The following is a 19932-nucleotide window of genomic DNA, read 5'->3' on the forward strand; positions in this document are numbered from 1 at the left end:
TATTACACAACAATAAAAATAACGTGTTTTCTAAAGATGCTCTTATTTATAATTTACAACCTTTTTTCTTCTTACATATGAATTCTGATTCTGGAGGGCAGCTGTGGGTTTTATGCAAATTGGTGGGGGGAAGCTAAAGCTCTCCTAAGCCACTCCTTCACACCCACAGGTCTACAAAGCACTGTTCTAAATTGTATGAAAGCATAAAGTTTAAAAAGATACGATTCTACCCATATGGGAATAGAATATAGAAAAGAGTGGATAGATGTATAACTGATTCACTTTGCCATACAGCAGAAAATAACACAACATTGTAAATCAACTACACTCCAAAAAAATTAATTAAAAATAAAAATATAAAAATAAAATATACAATTCTTACCCTCAGAAAAGCACAATCCAAAGGTGTAAAGAGAATGCAAGGAGGGAATCAAAGAAGGTGACTGAGGTAACTAACTGTTGACTATGGGCACAGTACAGAACTACTCAACCTCCAGGTCACAAATGATGACACAGATGTTCAGGGCTAAGTTGATTTTAAAATTCTGTCTTAACACTGTGTTGATGATGGCAAAATATTCCCATGGAGGGGGGTTATAGGAACAAGGAAGGAGGTGTGTCTTTTCCTAATGCACCGGGTGATGTGGTCCTAAGCCATGATGAGTCTGGAGAGGCACCTCCTCCCATGTAACAGCTTTTTGGGAAACAGGTAATATGAGCTACTTCAAGTTCTATGGAGACTTTAACTTGGGTCTGGAGGCTTGGAAAAAAATCCAGATGGAGTGGCTTCAATTCAATACATATTTACTGAGTACATTTGTATCAGGTACTACATTGGGGACAAAATAAGGCAAAGGTCTCTATCCTCAGAGTCAACAGAAGACGTTTTCATCTCTGACATCTCAGAATCACACTCAGGATCTTACCTGTAAATACTAACGCAAGGATCCAACACAACTGGTCTTGCATTTTCTAGAAGTTTCTTGTCTTTGAGATTGTGTGCCATTCCTGAACAGAGTACAAAAAAACAAAATGTGAAAGGTGCTCTGGCATGCCCTTTAACTCTCAAATGCAGACCTCAGGAAAAAAACACTGCAAATTTCAGCTGATTTTGCTCTTGCTCCGTGGGAGGCTGAGTTAAAGCAATTTTTAACTTAATGAACGCTAACTGTGAGCCAATTTAAAACAAATATGCCAGACCAAGCCATCCTGTTTGGGCAGTAATCAAAGCAAACCTCATCTTAGCCTGGATCAGTGATCTACCAGAACCTCATGCCTGGGGAGAAAGACTAACTTAATTAATATTCCTCACTGAATTCTTGATTCTAACCACCATCCCCTCCTCCAAAACCTCTTTCTCTCCATGCTTTCTGCACCTGAGAAAATGGCAACCCACCCACCCAGCCACTTGCTCTATCTGGACACGTTAACGCATCTGCTCTAGACAATGAGTCCAGACCATGACCAAGTCCTGTCAACTCTACCCTCCAATACATCTTGAATTTGCTTACTTCTCTCTCCCCTACCAGTACTGTAACCCAAGTCATGCATATCTCCCACCCGGACAACTGCATTAGCTTCCAAGCTGGTGTGCTTGCTTCTACCCTGTCCTCTATCAAATTCCTCAGATACATATGTGATTTAACTTGTGTATTGGATATTTCTCCCCTCAGAAAGTAAGCTCCGTGAAGACAAAGACTCCTTCTGATTTTTTTTTACTGGGGTATTCCTGGTGCCTAGCACAGTACCTGGCACACAGTAGGCATCAATAAGACTTGAGAGAATAAATGAATGATAGAAGTCCTCCTGTCCACACAGACAAGTAAGGTTCAGAGTCCATTCTCTTAAGTCTTTTTTCCCTCAGAGCCACATGAGCCATTCCTCAAAGAGAAATGTCTTTTTACTTCCTTCCTTCATTGTATGGTGACCTTTTAGCAAGTCTTTTAGGAAAAAAATCAGAGTGAGCTCTGAAAGAATCCAGACAGAGCCTGCCTCTTTCTAATGCTTTGGAAAGAGATGACATTTTATGAAGAAAACAAAACAAAACAAAACAATCTTAGACCTTTTGAGGCATTACTGCCATCTGGGGGCAATAATGTTAATCTACAGGCAACCAAGAACTTTTCCCTCTGCCTACTAATTGTCTCAAATTTTCTGAAATTTAACAATGATTTTAACCTTGGTATGAGTCTCCTTTTATCCATCATGGCTTCTATACTGGAAACATATGTCCTTCAGTTCTAGGGCATTTTCTTGAATTATTTCATTGATATTTTTCTCCCCATTTTCTCTTTTGGGAATTCTTATAATTTGGATGTTAGGTCTCCTGAATTGGCTTTTAACTTTCTTATCCTTTTTCTCCCATGTTCCTCCTCTCTTTTTTTGTACTACTTTTTTAGAGGCGATATTTCTGGCTCCACCAAAGTATCTCCAAAACCACCTTTGGCAAAACAAAGCTGAGGGACTTCCCTGGTGGCGCGGTGCTTAAGAATCCGCCTGCCAATGCAGGAGACACAGGTTTGAGCCCTGGTCCGGGAAGATCCCACATGTCATGGAGCAACTAAGCCCGTGCGCCACAACTACTGAGCCTGAGCTCTAGAGCCCGCGAGCCACAACTACTGAGTCCACGTGCCACACCTACTGAAGCCTGTGTGACTAGAGCCTGTGCTCCGCAACGAGAAGCCACCGCAATGAGAAGCCTGCGCACCGCAACGAAGAGTAGCCCCCACTTGATGCAACTAGAGAAAGCCTGCGCACAGCAACGAAGACCCAACGCAGCCAAAAATTTAAAAAATAAAATAAAAAATTAAAAAAATAAAGCTGAGTTTATTCTTACTGAAAGAAGGGACAGCACTAACTTGACAGAGACTTAGCCTCTTGGAGGGGGGAGGGCAAAGCTTAGTTACCTCTGAGGTTTTGCAACCTGGTTTAGGGCAGGTCTTTCAATGCTAGGGCTTATTAGGATTGGACAAGAATAACAGTTTAGTGTTGGTGGTCCCGGCAAGGAAGGATTTTGAGACGCAGATTCAAAGAGTCTAGGGGAGTCAACTGTTCCTTGATGCTATCTATTGGTAAGCTCAGCATTTAAATGGGTTTGGGGGAAGGACAGTCCCAGAATAAACAAAATTATTTACATCTGTCATTGCCTTGTGAAACAGTTCCCTGTAATAATAAAGTTACACTTGAGATGAGTGGAATAGTAAGTCTTGTAAATGCAAACAATAAGCTGTGTGGGTACAGATGGTTTCGGTTCTCAGGGGTCTCCTCACCTGATTTTCCTTCCTTTCTGTTGAATTTTTCACTTCTACTATAGTATCTTCAATTTATGAGTCTTTTTTCTTCTGAAAGCTCCTTTTTAAAGCCTTCTTTCTTTGGGGGGACAAGGATATCAACAAGGACAGAAAATAGAATTTTTTAAAACAAGTTTCCCTGCCAGCTTCATTGCCTCAATGTCCTCTGAGTTCCTTTTGGTGTCTGTCTTTCATGCTGGGCCTTTCTTGGATTGTCTGAGGGTGAGCCTTGGCTGTCCATGAAGAGCAATGAGACCAACAGCAGGGGTGAGGCAGGGTAGGAGGCCGGGCTGGTCAGTGCAGGATGATCATATTAGGACTGCAGGGTTTTGCCCCTCTTGGGCTGGAAAGTTTTCCCATTGAGGAATTATCCAATTGCCTGTGGGGTCAAGGAGGGTATGGAGCAAGCCTGGTTGCCAGCGTTCTCAGAGCTGAGTTACAGAAGGGGGCTGAGATGTCACCATCCAATACTGAGGTTCCCTTAATTCTAATTTTCATTACAGTATCTCTGTCCTCAGCTATGCCTCTTATTTTTTTGTCTCACTCACACTCCCCCTTTCAGAGACATCTAGTACCTCCACCACCTAATCTTTCCTGGGGGTTCTAAAAATTGGCTTGTTATGGCTTCGCCACTAACAGCTTAGTGAGTTACTACTCTGCTAAGTCAGTTTCCATTCTTCCAAAATGTGGTTGCTGTCATCTGCTCACCCAGGTTCTTTGTCTTGTGGGTTTATGCATTTTGAACTTACTCCTTTTAGAAGACTTTGGATAGGCAGCAGAGATAAATGAATGTGTTCATTCAACCACATTTAACTAGGAGTCTGCATTACATTCCTAAAGTTCCCTCCAACACTAAATACTGTGATTTTAAGTGCATTTTTGTTAAAGCAAGAGTGAACATAGTTGGGAATGATACTGGAGCAAGTACAGCTTAGGAATCTTATGTCCAAATGCATTAGGAGAAGAGAGGTAATTGGCTTTTTCCCCACCCCCAATAATCAGTCTGGGAAGGCTTTATGGAAGAAGCAAAATTTGAGGAACTATTTATATGATAAGAAATACTCATTTTGACACAGACTAGATGAAAAAATATTTTAATAACTAAACCTGAGGACTTATTTATACATTTTAAAAAGCAGCAGGAGTGGAATAAAAGAGAAGCTGAGGGAGCCTACAGCAAACTTATTCTTGATCCAGAATGCAACAGGGACCTACCATCAGGCTTTAGGTAGTGAAATGGTATCAGAAAGGCGTGAAAAGAAAGATAACGTAGGAAACTTTGGTATCAATTATAAGGATAAATTGAGGGAGGAAGAGACAATACTAAAAAAAAAAGAAGAAGAAGTTTTTTAAAGAAATGGAAAAGCCAATCTTCTAAAATTCATAGCGAAACGCAAAGGACCTTGATCAGCCAAAACAATACTGAGAAAGAAGAACAAAGTTGGAGGACTCCCTCTCCAATTTCCAGACTTACTATATGGCTATGGTAACCTAGAACAGTGTGTACTGGCATAAGGATAGACATATAGACCAATGGAATATAACTGAGAGTCCAGAAATAAACCCATACATCTATGGCCAACTGATTTTCAACAAGCATGCCAAGACTATTCGACAAGGAAAGAATAGTCTCTTCCATAAATGGTGCTGGGACAACTGGATACCCACACTCCTACTTCACATGATATATCAAAATTAACTCAAAATGTATCAACAGCCTAAATATAAGAGCTAAAACTATAAAACTCTTACAAGGATACATATGGGTAAATCTTCAGGACCTTGGATTCAGAATGGATTCTTAGATATGACACAAAAAGCACAAGCAACAAAAGAAAAATGGATAAATTAGACTTTATCAAGATTGAAAACTTTTGTTCATCAAAGGACATTATCAGGAAAATGAGAAAGACAACCCATAGAATAAAAGAAAATATTTGCAAATCACATGACTAATATAGAGTCTTGGGACTTCCCTGGTGGCACAGTGGTTAAGACTCCACACTCCCAACACAGGGGGCCTGGGTTCGATCCCTGGTCAGGGAACTAGATCCCACATGCATGCCGCAAATAAGAGTTCTCATGCCACAACTAAGGAGCCCACATGCTGCAACTTAGACCCGGGCACAACCAAATAAATATTTTTAAAAAAAGAGTCTAGTATTCAGAATGTATAAAGAACTCTTACAACTCAACAACAAAAAGATAAACAACTTGAAGTAAAAATAGGCAAATAACTTGAATAGACATGTCTTCAAACAAATTATACTGGGACTTCCCTGGTGACGCAGTGGTTAAGAATCAGCCTGCTAATGCAGGGGACACAGGTTCAAGCCCTGGTCCGGGAAGCTCCCACATGCTGCGGAGCAACTAAGCCCGTGTGCCACAACTATTGAGCCTGCGCTCTAGAGCCTGCGAGCCACAACTACCAAGTCCGCGTGCCACAGCTACTGAAGCCCGCACGCCTAGAGCCCATGCTCCTCAACAAAGACAAGCCACCCCAATGAGAAGCCCACACACCGCAACGAAGAGTAGCCCCTACTGGCCGCAACTAGAGAAAGCCCACACGCAGCAATGAAGATCCAACGCAGCCAAAAATAAATAAATTAATTAATAAAAAAAATTAACCAATGGCCAACAGGCACATGAAAAGGTGCTCAGTATCATTAATCATTAAGGAAATGCAAATCAAAACCACGAGATAACACTTTAAGTCCATTAGGATGACTATTTTTGAAAAGTGGAAAATAAGTGTTGGAAAGGATTGGAGAAATTGGAACCCTTATGCATTGCTGATGGAAATGTAAAATGGTGCACCTGCCGCAAAAAACAATTTGGTGGTTCCTCAAAAAGTTAAACATAGGATTACCATACGACCCAGCTATTCTACCCCTAAGTATACCGTATACAGAAGAATTGAAAACAGGGACTCAAGCAAGTACACGTACATGAATGTTCACAGCAGTATTATTCACAAAGCTGAATGGTGGAAACAGTCCAAACGTCCGTCAACAGATGAATGGATAAACAAGTTATGGTACACACATATGCACAATGGAATTTTACTCAGCCATAAAGAGAAATGAAGCACTGATACATGATACAACATGGAGGAACCTCGAAAACACTATGCTTAGTTTAAGCCAGACAAAAAAGATCACATGATTTTACTTCTGTGAAATACCCAGAATAAGTAAATCCATAGAGATAGAAAACAGTCTGGAGCTGTCAGGAACTTGGAGGAAGAAAGAGTGAAGAATGACTGCTTAACGCGTATGGGGTTATCTTTTTGGGGTGGGTTAATGAAAATGTTTTGGAACTTGATAGAAGTGGTGACTGAATGATATTGTGAATGTTCTAAATGTCACTGATCTGTATACTTTAAACTGGTTAATTTTATTATGTGAATTTCACCTCAATAAAAAAAAGGGGGAGATGCTGAAAGACCCACCAAAAAGGCCTTAGGAGTAAGACAGAAAAAAAGCATAGTGACACAAATACAAAGAAAATCAAAATAAGGAATTATAAAACTGAGAATTTCACCCTGGAAACAATGATGGATATGAACATTCTTAGCCCAAAAAAAGGGAGCAGAGTGTACATAATCACCAAAAAAGCAAATGCAAGGATTTTCTCATCGGGAGAGCTCTGGGAATGCTGGTGGAATAGGTGAGACGAGTGATTATCATAAGACTCAGTAAGATACTGAAGGGCAAGAAACCTAGAGGGAATAGAGAGAGAGAAGAACCCTGCATTTCTGAGAACAAGGGAATTTGACAGAGATATCTCAGAATGGTTTAAAAGTGGATACAGGGAAGACTAGAAAAGAAAAACTATTACCCTGAGGATCAGGACCTACAGTCAGGATATCGTAATAAAAGATAGGAAGACACTGAATACCTAACAGAGACTATTCAAGCTTTAAAACCTACATCTATCTAAGTAATTTGTGAGGAAACCTTGATTATATTACAACTACACATTGTGTATATACTGTACAGTAATATACACATACTACAGTACATGTGCATTGGAGCTCTATGAGTTGAACTACAGTGGACAAACTGGAAGATGTGAGGATTCACAAAGCAGTAATCTAACATTTTAATTCTCAGAAAATAGTGTTGAAAGGCTAACCTAATGAGTGTATAAAGGTATGCATACAAAGGTTTATTGCAGCGCTGATTCTTTAGCAAAAGAAAAAAATTGAATCAAAGTGAATATCTACCAGAATGGAAAAGGATAATTTATGGTACCTCCATACAATGAGATATTATGAAGACATTTAAAAGGGTGAGGTAGATTTTTACACACTGGCTTAGAAAGAGGTCCAAAACATAACTAAGTGGGAAAAAAGCATAATGTAGAACAAAATATGCACAAGAGTTTCCATTTTTTGTAAAACCAAAGCAAACGAAAAGTCCCAAGGAACAAGTTCTATAAATGCATATGTTTGTGTTAGCCTCGAATAAAGTCTAGAAGACCACACACACAACTGTCAACAGCGGTTACCTCAGGTGGTAATGATTGACAGACTGTGCTTAAGTTAATATGCCCGCAGAATAGTGCCTGACACATATAGTTAATGCTCATTACACGTTAACCACTATCATTTTCACTTTATATACTCTGACACTGAATTATTATAAAAATTACTTCTGTAATTTAAAAAAACAATGCTTGCAGAATGAGAAAAACATATGAAAAGATGCTTAATCTCATTAAGAATCAAGAAAATACAAATTAAAACAACATCATTTCTACCCATTAGATTGGCAAAAAATAAAACATTTATGATATGCATTTTGTTAAAAGTTTGACTGAAGCAGCATTGTCATGCACAACTGGTGAAAAATCAATTCGTATTATATTTATAAAGGTTTAAACATGTATATCCTTTGATCCAGCAATTCCACTTCTAGAAATTAATCCTAAAGATATAGTTGCCATATACACAAAGTGATGTGTATAAGAATGCCCACCCAGCAGTGAAAAACTGAAAATAACCCAAATATCTATCAAGGAATGAAATTAAGACACATGGAACATTATGTAATCATTAAAAAGAATAAGATAGAGCTGTATATATCAAATGAGAATTCTCTAAGATGTTAAGTGAAAAACAGTAAGTTGTGAATCTGTGCCAGGTAGTTTATTGCTCCTTAGCTCCAAATCTACCTTTTGCCTGTTTTGTGATCCTGGACGGTGTAAGCATTTTTCCTTTGCCCTCTGATATGATTTTAACCTCTACCAGTAGAGGGCGCCGGAGGAACTCTGATGAGGGTAGGCTTCTCCGTGCCTGGTGCTTGCCTACCATCAAGTTTCAACAGCACCCCTGTGGGTGTCTTCCCATTGAGTTCCCTCGGCATCCCTGTGAGCAGCTTCCCAGAATCGTAGTGGTTTCCTGGCGAGTTTCATCAGCCCTCCAACTCGGCATTCCAGCACATCCAGTTTCCTGCATGCCAGCCCTTCAGTGGGCAGCAACTCAGCAAACTTTGTCATCCAGTGACATAAACCATCACATACTCTCCCATATAGTCCAATTATCAGTCTTGGAGGAAAAGAGGGCCTCTTCCAAATTCTTTCCTTCCTTGAATGCTTTGCCTCAACCCTGGAGGTAGTGGCTGCTCCCTATATCGGCTATCGAATTCTTTTAGAGTTCTCTTCACCCCTTAGTAGTTAATTCCCTATTACTAGTTAATAATTCTCTATGTCAAACTTACTCTATTTGATGTGTGGTTTCTGTCTCCTGACTGAGACCCTAGATGGATACAGTGTCTCATTTATGTTTTTAAAAACCTGTGTGTGTATGTGTATGCACATACCCACCCCCCTACAGCTATGTAAATGTACAGACGATATGGAATACACCAAATTATTAACAGTGATTATTTCAGGAAAATAAGTGGGATACAAGGATAGGGTAAAAAAAAAAAAGGATTTTCTCATTTACTCTATATATATCTCTCGTTTTAATTTTTTACAATAAACATTAATTCAGGTATTATATAATTAAAACACATCTATATATAATATTTAAATATATAATATTAATATATTTTAATATATAATATTAATATATTTTAAAATATGGTATGTATGGTAATTACGTATAAAATGCCAATTTCTGGGACTTAAATTATATAATTTAAAACAAATATATATTTTTAATATATAGAGAGAAGGTATATATTTTTTATCTATATGGCATATATATGGACATATATATATATATATATATCATGCCAATTTCTGGGAATTAAAATGGTAGATGGCTGTTTCATGACTGATGTTTGCTCCTGAAAAAATAAGCTATCTAATTATAAATAGAAAAGAGAATAAACTATAAAAAGGCAATGAATAGTATGAAAAGGACAAATTCTAGGTGATGAGGATTTGAGATTATTGCATGATATCAAGAGATGCCAGAAATCATGGCACTGCTCATCATGTCAAGAGTTGCACATGCAGGAAAAATGGTAACAGGAAGATGGACAACTCCAGCTTCATGATATTCAATTTAAATAGAAGTTAGTAGCTACAGTATAAGAGGACACTTATACATTTAAAGCCTGCCTAAGCCACTCCTAAAACCTGGGGGCCTTGAGTAGAAGGGAACCTAATAGATTAAACCCTTAAGTGCCAGCAATTGTCATTCCAATAATTTCCATCTTTATTTCTCAACTTTCACCCTTGCCTAATTGCCTATTTCACAGTAGCCATAGCAAAATCTACTGCTACAGTCAGAACTGTAAAGTCAGCATTCCCTAACTCCTAATTTAGCAAGGAAGCCTAAGATATAAAATTTTCTTGAAACTAAAGTGTTTTAGTTTAAAACACAAATGGAGGAACTGAACTTGCGGTAGCGAAGTAGATACATGTGCCATTTATATACAGTACAGATAACTGAACTTGTGATAAGTATAAAGAGCCTTAGACTTAAGACATGGAAACTTTGGTGCGGTTAAAAAAAAAAAATCATGGCCCTGCCACTATCTAGTAATTCTTTTTTTTGTACTTAATCAGTTAGGCGGGCAGGTTTTAGAGTCAGATCTCTTGGGATCAAATCCCAGCTATACCACATATTAGAAAGTTAATTGCTCAGCCTGTTTCCTTATTTGTAAAAAGGGAACAATAGTACCTACAGCCCAGGTTTTTGAAGAATACATATAAGACATGCACAGCACCTGGTGCTTACTAAGGTCGCAATACATGTCACATTCACCTTTCCGAGTCTCTGTTATTTTTGTTTTTTTGGGTTTTTGTTTTTGTTTCGTTTGTTTCGTTTTTACCTAAAAAATGAGAGGTCCCCACTAGATTATCTCAAAAGTCCCAAACCTGCCTTACCAGTCTGTAAGTCTACACGATCAGGATGGGTTTCTTAGGCGGTGGCGGGCTGGGAGGATGTAGAGAAAATAATCTAACATAAAAGTCAACGAAAGAAAAGTTTTCAGAAAGGTGGCAGATAAATCAGTAGAAACTGTCTTAGGGGAGTATACTTTAGAGAATGTGTCGGAGGAGTCACAGTGTCAGGTATCCTGTAAAGGAAAAGGTAAGAAAAGATGCTCCTTTCTCAAAACTAGAGGATGTGAGGGGTAATCCTGCAGTGACTTAGAGGTCGAATCTGTTTATCTGTTAGTCCAATGCTTGGAGTAGAAAGGCCGTCCCAGTTAAAGGAGCCTAGGAAAAGTCCCATTACCAGCCTCGTCTTAAAGGGCCAGACAGCACTTCTGCACTCACCGGGTAATTTGCATGCCGAGTGAGGCAGAAAGTGTGGCTAGGTTGGTGATCATATGACAGCTCTCTTCCAGGCTTTGCTTTACTGCCTCACTCGGAATGAACTCCTAGGGCATCCTGTAAGGTGGGTTATCCTACTCTTCCCATTCCCCTTTCAACGCCCCGTCTGCACTCTCCCTTCCCCGTCCAGTTGGTCTCACCTCGCCGCCCGGTCCCCATCCCTCCCTCACTCCCTCCCTCTCCCCATTTATCCGGACCCTCGCAAACTCCCACCCTCTCTTTCTTTCCCATCGTTTCCTATTTCCCATTTTCTACGGTTGTAGCCCCCCCTCTTTCCTTTACCATCCCGTACACGCTGCTTTCCCGCGCTCACCTTGCTCCAGCCGACCGCGACTCGCCGACCCACGCAGGAAGGCAGAATTGCGAGCGCCCCAGAGGCCCCGCCCAACGCGCGTGGACGTCCCGATTCTCCCGCCCCCTGAAGGCGCAGCCCGAGAGCGATTGGTCCCCAGGGTGCGCCTCCCAGGACTGGCAGCTCTTTCCACCCAACCGACGTGTCCAGCCTGCCAAGGTCCGGACAAGCCTCGTTCCTCTTCCAACCTTTCAGTCTGTTCTGCGGGCGACGGTTTTAGTACGGTCTTGCTTCCTTGCGAGGAGAGCTGCACCCAGATTTCCTTTACATAGGAGACGAATCAGAATTAGAAAGCCTGCCCTTTCTCTCCAAATTGTCTCCATGTTCATGTGTGTTGGCCCAACTTTTAAAGAAGTCCAACAAACTGATTCATAGCCATGGACTGAGCTCCATGATGATAATAGTAGCTAACACTCCAAACTTACTGTGCCACAGACACTATTATAGACGCTTTATAAGAATTAGCTAATTTCTCTGTAAGGTAGATGCATATTATCTCCATTTTACAAATGAGGAAACTAAGTTACAGGGAGGTTAAGTATCTTGCCCATGATCAGCTTAATAAGTGAACTAAAACTAAAACACAGGTGGTCGGATTTCCGGCTTTATTTCTCAACTTTCACCCTTGCCTATTCCACAGTAGCCATAGCAAAATCTACTGCTACAGTCAGAACTGTAAAGTCAGTATTCCCTAACTCCTAATTTAGGAGGGAAGCCTAAAATATAAAATTTTCTTGAAACTAAAGTGTTTTATGACCAAATGGAGGAACTGAACTTGCGGTAGCGAAGTAGATACATGTGCCATTTATATACAGTATAGATAACTGAACTTGTGATAAGTATAAAGAGCCTTAGACTTAAGACATGGAAAATTTGGTGTGGTTAAAAAAAAAAAATCATGGCCCTGCCACTATCTAGTAATTCTTTTTTTTGCACTTAATCAGTTAGGCAGGCAGGTTTTAGAGTCAGATCTCTTGGGATCAAATCCCAGCTATACCACATATTAGAAAGTTAATCGCTCAGCCTGTTTCCTTATTTGTAAAAAGGGAACAATAGTACCTACAGCCCAGGTTTTTGAAGAATACATGTAAGACATGCACAGCACCTGGTGCTTACTAAGGTCGCAATACATGTCACATTCACCATGATTCCATTACTCATCATAACACATGTATACCACATTACATCATATAATTTATAGACTGACTACCAGGAACAAAAATGTTAAGAATTTATTTGATTGAATGTATTACCATATTATGGTAATATTTATTATTTCAAATCTAAGTTCAGGTAAGGTCCATGGTCAATTTCTAATACTGTTCAGTAAGTTTTCACTTTTAGGATACAGTGAACAGACTAAATTTAAGATTTTCTATTAAAGATCTTGGTAAGTTGATTGTAGAGCAGGAGCTCAACTAACTTTGCCAACAAAAAGGTAATTTGAATAAGGAATAGTAAAGAAATGAACCAGTCTCACAGTGGCCTATTTAAACCCTAAACTCTTTTTCACTTAGGGACTGGAAAGTGATGGGCCCTTCAGGGAAGTGGTGACATGAAAAGGCAAAGGAATACATAGTGGTTCAGATTAATACAGAGCAACGAGACTGTATCAGTATGTTATGCTAAGTAGCTGGAGGTGAGGACTTCAGCAGTGAATAAAAAATGTATTTTCTCTTTCATACTTCAAATTATACCAGTAAGGAACTCTATCGGATGTGTTAGGAGAACTAGTTCCTTCCTTTCTTCTCCCAGGCTTCATACTTAACTCTGCCCCTGTTGGGAAACTCACTTCCCAAACTTTGCTGCAACTTAGTTCATGCTTTACCAAGTAATTTCTTTGGTGGGCCTCCATCCTAAAATTTGAGTTAGGTATCCTCAGGGCTCTTTACCTCTGAGGCAGAGAGGATAGAAATTCAGGCTTAATGTCGAGTATAATTGGTTGGGTAAAAATTGTCCTTCCTTCAGATTCTGGATGCTAATGGCCTTCGTTATGGAGCTTTAGCAAACAGTCAATTCTGGCTCTGAAAGAAAAGAGTAAGAAACACTCTTGTATTTTTTTCATTTTGGCATAATATGTATGAGTGATGTGACTATGACTCGTGAACAAAAGTTGGTTATTTTTATACTATTCTTTACTACATTTGGCCTTAATGATGACACAGAGCCACAATAGGAACAAAAGAATTAAAAAAAAAAAAAGACCAGGTCCAGATTGTACAGCTCAGAATTCTCACAATGGACCAAAAGGACTAAATTGGAGAACTAGATTGCCTTCCCTGATGTTAACCTACAGATTCAACAGGAGAACATCTTGTAAATTTCCCTGCATGGAGCCAGGATTGAGAACATAATACCTCTATTGTGACTGTCACTTATTTGCTGTTGGTTCCAAATCTATGTCTCCAACTCTGATTTCCTATCCTGAACTTTAAACTCCAGCTGCCTTCTTCATCTCTACCTGGATGCCTGGGGTATCCCACAGCATCTCCAACCCAGAGTGTCAAAAATGGGGGAATTCCCTAGTGGTCCAGTGGTTAGGACTCTGTGCTTCTGGGGGTGCAGGGGGTGCAGATGGAACTAATATCCCACATGCCGTACAGCGCGACCAAAAAAAAAAACCAAACAAACACAAAACGGAATTAGCCTATCTCCTCCCTTACCCCCACCCCAGAACTATTTCAGTAAATGAATAGCAGCCCCCGCTTAGACTCAAGCCAGATTTAGAGACCATTCCAGATCTCTTCGTCTCCTCATCTTCCCTTCTCACTCCTCTAATTAGTAGTAGCCAATCTCTTGTATCCACCCCGTGGGGGCATCGTAACTTCCTGGGCGAGGTGGCCGCAGTCAGTGGTGGGTAATTCTCTGGAGAAAGAGGCAGCTGTGAGCCATCAGCATCCACAGTCACTGCCGGGGCTGGGGGGCTCCAGCCCGGTGCAAGGAGATCTGGGCAGGGCACCCCAGTGTCTACCACACCAGCCCTCATCACCACTTGAACTACTGCAGTAGCCTTCTCGTTAGAAACTCTACCTCTAGACTCAACCATCTCTTCTTATTCAGGATCCACACGGCAACCGAGAATGATCTTTCCGAAAAGAAACTGATCATGCAACTATTCAAAATTATAGAGAAAAAAGCTAAACTCCTTAACTTTTCACATCAACCCTTCATGATAAGACCTTACGCCACCTTCCTAGCCTTATTTCCAAGAAATCTGTTCACCCACCTACACTTCATGACGATCTCACACTCACACACACATACACACGCGCAAGTCTCACACTGACCTCTGCTCTAGCAATATCAAAGGCAAACCCTTCAAACTCTCTCATGTTGCCATGCTTTTACACTGCGGCTCAATCTGCCTACAATGTCTTTCCTACTCCCTGTTCCCACTTATCTACCTGAGAAATTCCTGTTCCTTCAACTGTAAGTGCGGCATCACCTAGAAAGCCTTCCCTGGTTTCTTTAGACCTACTCAACGCTCTCACGGTACCCAATGACAGCACATGGCACGTTGCGTTGTAATTGTGTACTTAAGCACATGTCTCTCCAATTAAACACTAAGCTACTCATTTAGTCTCCCGGAACCAGCGTGGAGTTAATGCTCAATAAATGTCAGCTGTTGATCTTCCAGCTCTAGCACCTGTGGAATAACAGGTTCCACTAGTTTACCACTCACCGTTTCATGTGATCTTCTCTTACATGCCCCCAAAATGCCTTTTTGAAGCTCCAGGACATATTCCCTTCCTTTAATATTGTAGAACTTGGTACACAAGTCCATGTTCACTTGTGATTTTACTAACTTCAGCATTATTCCTCCTGAGTCTTCTGCAGTTCTAACTAATATGATAATTTATATCTGAGCTGAGTAAGCTTTAAAAGCTGAGTAAGATTTCTATAAATGAGGAATGAGACAGTGTCCTTCCAGACTTAGGAAATAGCATGGATGTGGGTGGAAGAATGAAAGCACCAGTGAGTCAGAGCACTAACCAGCAGTCTCAGGAGGACAGAGGGATGTGGTAGGAGAAGAGACAGGAGACCCGTGAATGTGGAACCTTGCAGGCCTTGCTGATTGAGACGGAGGGCACACCTGTGGAGTTAGAGTGTGTGTAAGTCCTGGCTCTACCACATCCCAGCTGGGTGATCTTAGGTAAGCATCTTAACCTCTCTGAGCATCACTTTCCTCATTTGTAAAATGAGAATGCTATGAAACTTAAATACATAAAATAAAAAGACCTCTTAAAATGTGCTGACTGGACGCTAGTGGGGAGATGGCTGGCAGAACGGAAAGGGAAGAAACACATTTCTAAGGAAGGGGGAGGCCTGGATGGGGTCTGGGAGGACTCCCGTCCCAGACCTTGGTGGCCCAGCATATGCAGATGGAAAAAGAAAGATGGAAGTGACTTCCTGGTCAGGCTGAAACATCCCAGAACGACTCAGGAGGCGTAGTAGACAGGCTCAGCTATTGCCCAAGCCAGTTAACTTCCTGGGAGAGGTTGCCCAAGTGGGCTGAGAAATAGGAAAATAGTAGGTCTTCCTAGGGTGGGAATTGGGTTGGGGGAGACCACCAAGTGGTTCTGACTCCACACATGGCACAGAGTTGCTTGCCTGAGAGTTGACAGCACGCGCAGATAGCAGAGAAGCAGCCCCAGCTGCAAGAGCATTCACACCCGTGCTGAGACCAACACACTTGGTCTCAGTGGGTGGTCGGACTGGAGCAGAGGAATTTCTGGGCAACTGCAGGGTTCATCCCCCCAAGGTAATCGAGGAGCCCATGGGGCAACCCACCAACACCTGAAAAACAGGAGGCTCCTCAAAACAAGGCTGTTGAGGAATAACACTTATGTTCAATCTTCGTGTTTCCAAGTAGAGAGACGTCAGCTAAATGAGGTTCCCTCCCTCACTCCTCCTTGGGTTTTTGTGTTTGGGATGTGCTGGGAGGAGACTTGTGTAAGTGGTGAGTTTGGGAGAAGGGACACAGCATATGAGGTTCAGCCTCTCACTTCCTCCTCTTTGGGACCCAGCCTCATCTTGGGATGCAGATATTTTAGTCTGTACAGTAAAGAGACTGTTCCTGCAGAGCAAGGCCTGAGGTTGTCCTTGGCTATTTGTCCTGGGTGGAAAAGGGCTGTACCTTCTTCAGCTTAGCTTTCATCAGTCAAAAAAGGAAAAGAAAAAAAGCTGACACTCTCTTTTAATTAATTGAAAGATTTTTTTTGAAATTGATAAATTACTAACTTTATTTTATTTATCGAAAATAAATTTATTTTCAAACTTTCAGAAAAATGGCAAGTACAGTACAAAGAATATCCACACCCCCCTCACCCCAGGGGGTGTTACATTGGATCACATTTGCTCCTTCTGTATGTGTATTGTATGTATATATATAATTAGTTGTTTTCTGAGCCTTTTGAGAACAAGTTACATCCATGATACCCCACCACCCCTAAATACTTCAGTGTGTATTTCCCCAAATTAAGGGCCCTTTGCTACTCAACTACCATAAAACCCTCCCAATTAGGAAATCAACATTGATACAACACCATCATTTAGTTCACAGACTCCCACCCCCATCCTGTCCCAACTCACATTTCCCCAACTCTCCCAACAATGCCTCTTCCTCCTTTCTGGCAACTATCCCTCAAAGGAACACACGCTGCCATTGGGGTCACGTCTCTTCCGTCTCCTCTGGCCAGAAACTGTTCTCCCTTTTCCCCTGCCTTTCACACCCTCAACGGTTTTACCTCATGTCTGTGACACTTTTAAGGAATACAGACCTTACACTCTGGAGAAATGATCCTTAATCTAAGTTTGGTGTTTCCTCTTGACCACGCTGGAGTTGTGCTTTCTTGTCAGGGATTCCTCAGAAATGATGCTGGACACTTTCAAGGGTAGAGATGGGGCCTGCGTTGTCATTCCATTCCACCACTGGTGATGTTAACCTTAGTCACCTGGTGGTGTTGACGTCTGCGGTTTTCTCTCCTGTGAGGTCCCCATTCACCTTTGTAAATGTTGATTAGTACTTCCTGGAGATGTGCTGCCAAATTATGCCATCAACCTCCAGTTACATACAGCCCTAGCCTTCACTGACAACTTTACCTCAATAAAACACTACTATGAATGTTGCCAAATGGTGATTTTCTACTTCCAGCATTCCTGCTACGTTTAGTACTTGATATTCTACTGTAAAGAAGATCTTTCCCTCCTCCCTATTTATTTACTGTTTCATTTATTTATTTATATTAGTATGGACTCATGAATTCCTATTCATTTATTCATTCATTATCGGTAAGTTACTATCATTACTCTCATGCTTAAATTGATCCAGGTTTGGCCAACGGGAGTTCCATCAAGGGGCTTCTAAGATCTTTTGACATGTCCCCATCTGTAAATATTTTCTTGCTTTCTGGAACAAGATATTCCAGGATCACCTTGCATGTTCCCTGCCCCAGCCCTGGAATCAGCCATGTTTTCAAGGAGTCCTGGCATTTTAGAGAAGGGTGGTATTTGGAGACCAAGATCTGGCTACTAGATATGCTCGCTGCTTCCAGAGTGTCATTGCTTGCAGACTTTTTTCAGTGGGCAGAGCTAGGAGGTCTATGTACATAAGTAGGCATGTATGTAGACACATATCCATGAATTTATACCAATACCTCTAAAACCACTACACCACCTCTGGGTTCTTTTGAACTTCGCCTCTTTCCATGTTTCCCTTCTCCAATGGTGAGAAACCTGGCTCTCTAATCCCAAATATATTTAATTATTTGCTCAATGAATTGTCTTATTTGCTCAGTGTAAGCAGCCTCCCAGCCCTGCTGTTTGTCTCCTCACCTCGCTCTCGGGCACCAGTGGGCACAACACCAACATGCTCTGCACAGGGCCTTCCTTTCCCCTTCAGTGTGTGTGTCCCGGGGTGCAGGTGGGCAGCTGCCACACCACCTCATGTAGCTCACCCCTGCCCCCAGCTCACTGCCTTCATGCCCAGGAGGAAAGAAAACGAAAGGGAAGACAAGACTGGGGTGGGAGAGGGGGGGAGGGGGGGAAAGGGAATGGGATTTAAAAAGAATGGCAGATGTTCTCTCATTTAAAAAATATCCAGCTAACCAACTCCTTTGTCTTTCAGTTGATCCTGAACTTGGGCAGATAAGGAAGGTGTTTTTTTCTTTGTTTGTTTTTACTGCCAGTTTTCCTTCACTGCATGCAGAACTTCAACAATGGAATTTTATTTCCTGGGAGGCAAAGATTTATTTCTTTTATATTTGGCTATCCCCCCAGAGAAACCTGTTACATTTTCACAAACTGTTTGAAATTCAAACAGTGTAAAATTTCTTTGTTCTGCTGCTGGCTGTAGTTCACTTCCTCATCTTGGAAAGCACTATCTATCCTTATCAAACTACTAGCCAGATGGTGTCCTAATGACCTGGGAGAGCCCTTGGGGAAATATCTTGAAGTGAGAAAATTGTTGAAATTACTTTGCTGTGGCATCATACTCCACTGAGGGATATTCTTTTGAGCCCAGATTGTATCAAAGAGTTTGGTGTTCTACCTCCTGAGAAGAGTATAAAGGAGGAGGGCATTTAAAAATCAGCCCAGGGGGTTTCGCTGGTGGCGCAGTGGTGAGAGCCGGCCGGCCGATGCAGGGGACGCAGGTTCATGCCCTGGTCCGGGAAGATCCCACATGCCATGGAGCGGCTGGGCCCGTGAGCCATGGCCGCTGAGCCTGCGCATCTGGAGCCTGTGCTCCGCAATGGGAGAGGCCACAACAGTGAGAGGCCCGCATACTGCAAAAAAAAAAATCAGCCCAGGGACTTCCCTGGTGGTGCAGTGGTTAAGAATCTGCCTGCCAACGCAGGGGACACGGGTTTGAGCCCTGGTCCAGGAAAATCCCACATGCTGCAGAGCAACTAAGCCCGTGAGCCACAACTACTGAGCCCACGTGCCACAACTACTGAGCCCACATGCCACAACTAATGAGCCCATGTGCTACAGCTACTGAAGCCTGGGCGCCTAGAGCCCGAGCTCCGCAACAAGAGAAGCCACTGCAATGAGAAGCCTGTGTACCACAACAAAGAGTAGCTCCCGCTCGCTGCAACCAGAGAAAGCCTGCACGCAGCAACAAAGACCCAGCACAGCCAAAAATTAATTAATTAATTAATTTAAAAAAATCAGTCCATAGTGCTGCCTCTTTAGCCATACATTTTTTAAAGTACTTGAGCTGAAGTGCCACCCCTTACAGAAAGGATTGGGTTGGTCCAAAGGCCAAATGGGAGTTGGGAAACAAGAGAAAGCAGGAGAGAGGCGTAGAGGGTGGGTGTGGGCAAACAGCAGATGGTCTGGGACTGAATCTGGAGGCGAGGCTGGGCACAACTGGAGGTAATGAGTACTGAGGTCACCAGCCAAGGCTGTGAGTGAGGAGGAAGCCTAAGCCACAGGGCCATGATGCCCTGTAAAAGGACCCCCAGACCTCTACACACACAGCACTCAGTCTCT

General features: G+C 41.8%; 1 protein-coding gene across 1 annotated transcript in view; it reads right to left on the bottom strand.

Annotated features, from left to right (window-relative positions):
• SLC28A2 (solute carrier family 28 member 2) overlaps positions 1–19932 on the bottom strand; it is a 221766-nt gene that overhangs the window by 81267 nt on the left and 120567 nt on the right. Inside the window, exon 29 of the mRNA XM_049706058.1 lies at positions 927–1008. The gene's annotated coding sequence lies outside the window, so the exon portion shown is untranslated. The remainder of the gene's footprint in view (positions 1–926; positions 1009–19932) is intronic.

The sequence above is a fragment of the Orcinus orca genome, chromosome 2 (genome assembly GCF_937001465.1).
Source record: "Orcinus orca chromosome 2, mOrcOrc1.1, whole genome shotgun sequence".
Taxonomy (NCBI): Eukaryota; Metazoa; Chordata; class Mammalia; order Artiodactyla; family Delphinidae; genus Orcinus; species Orcinus orca.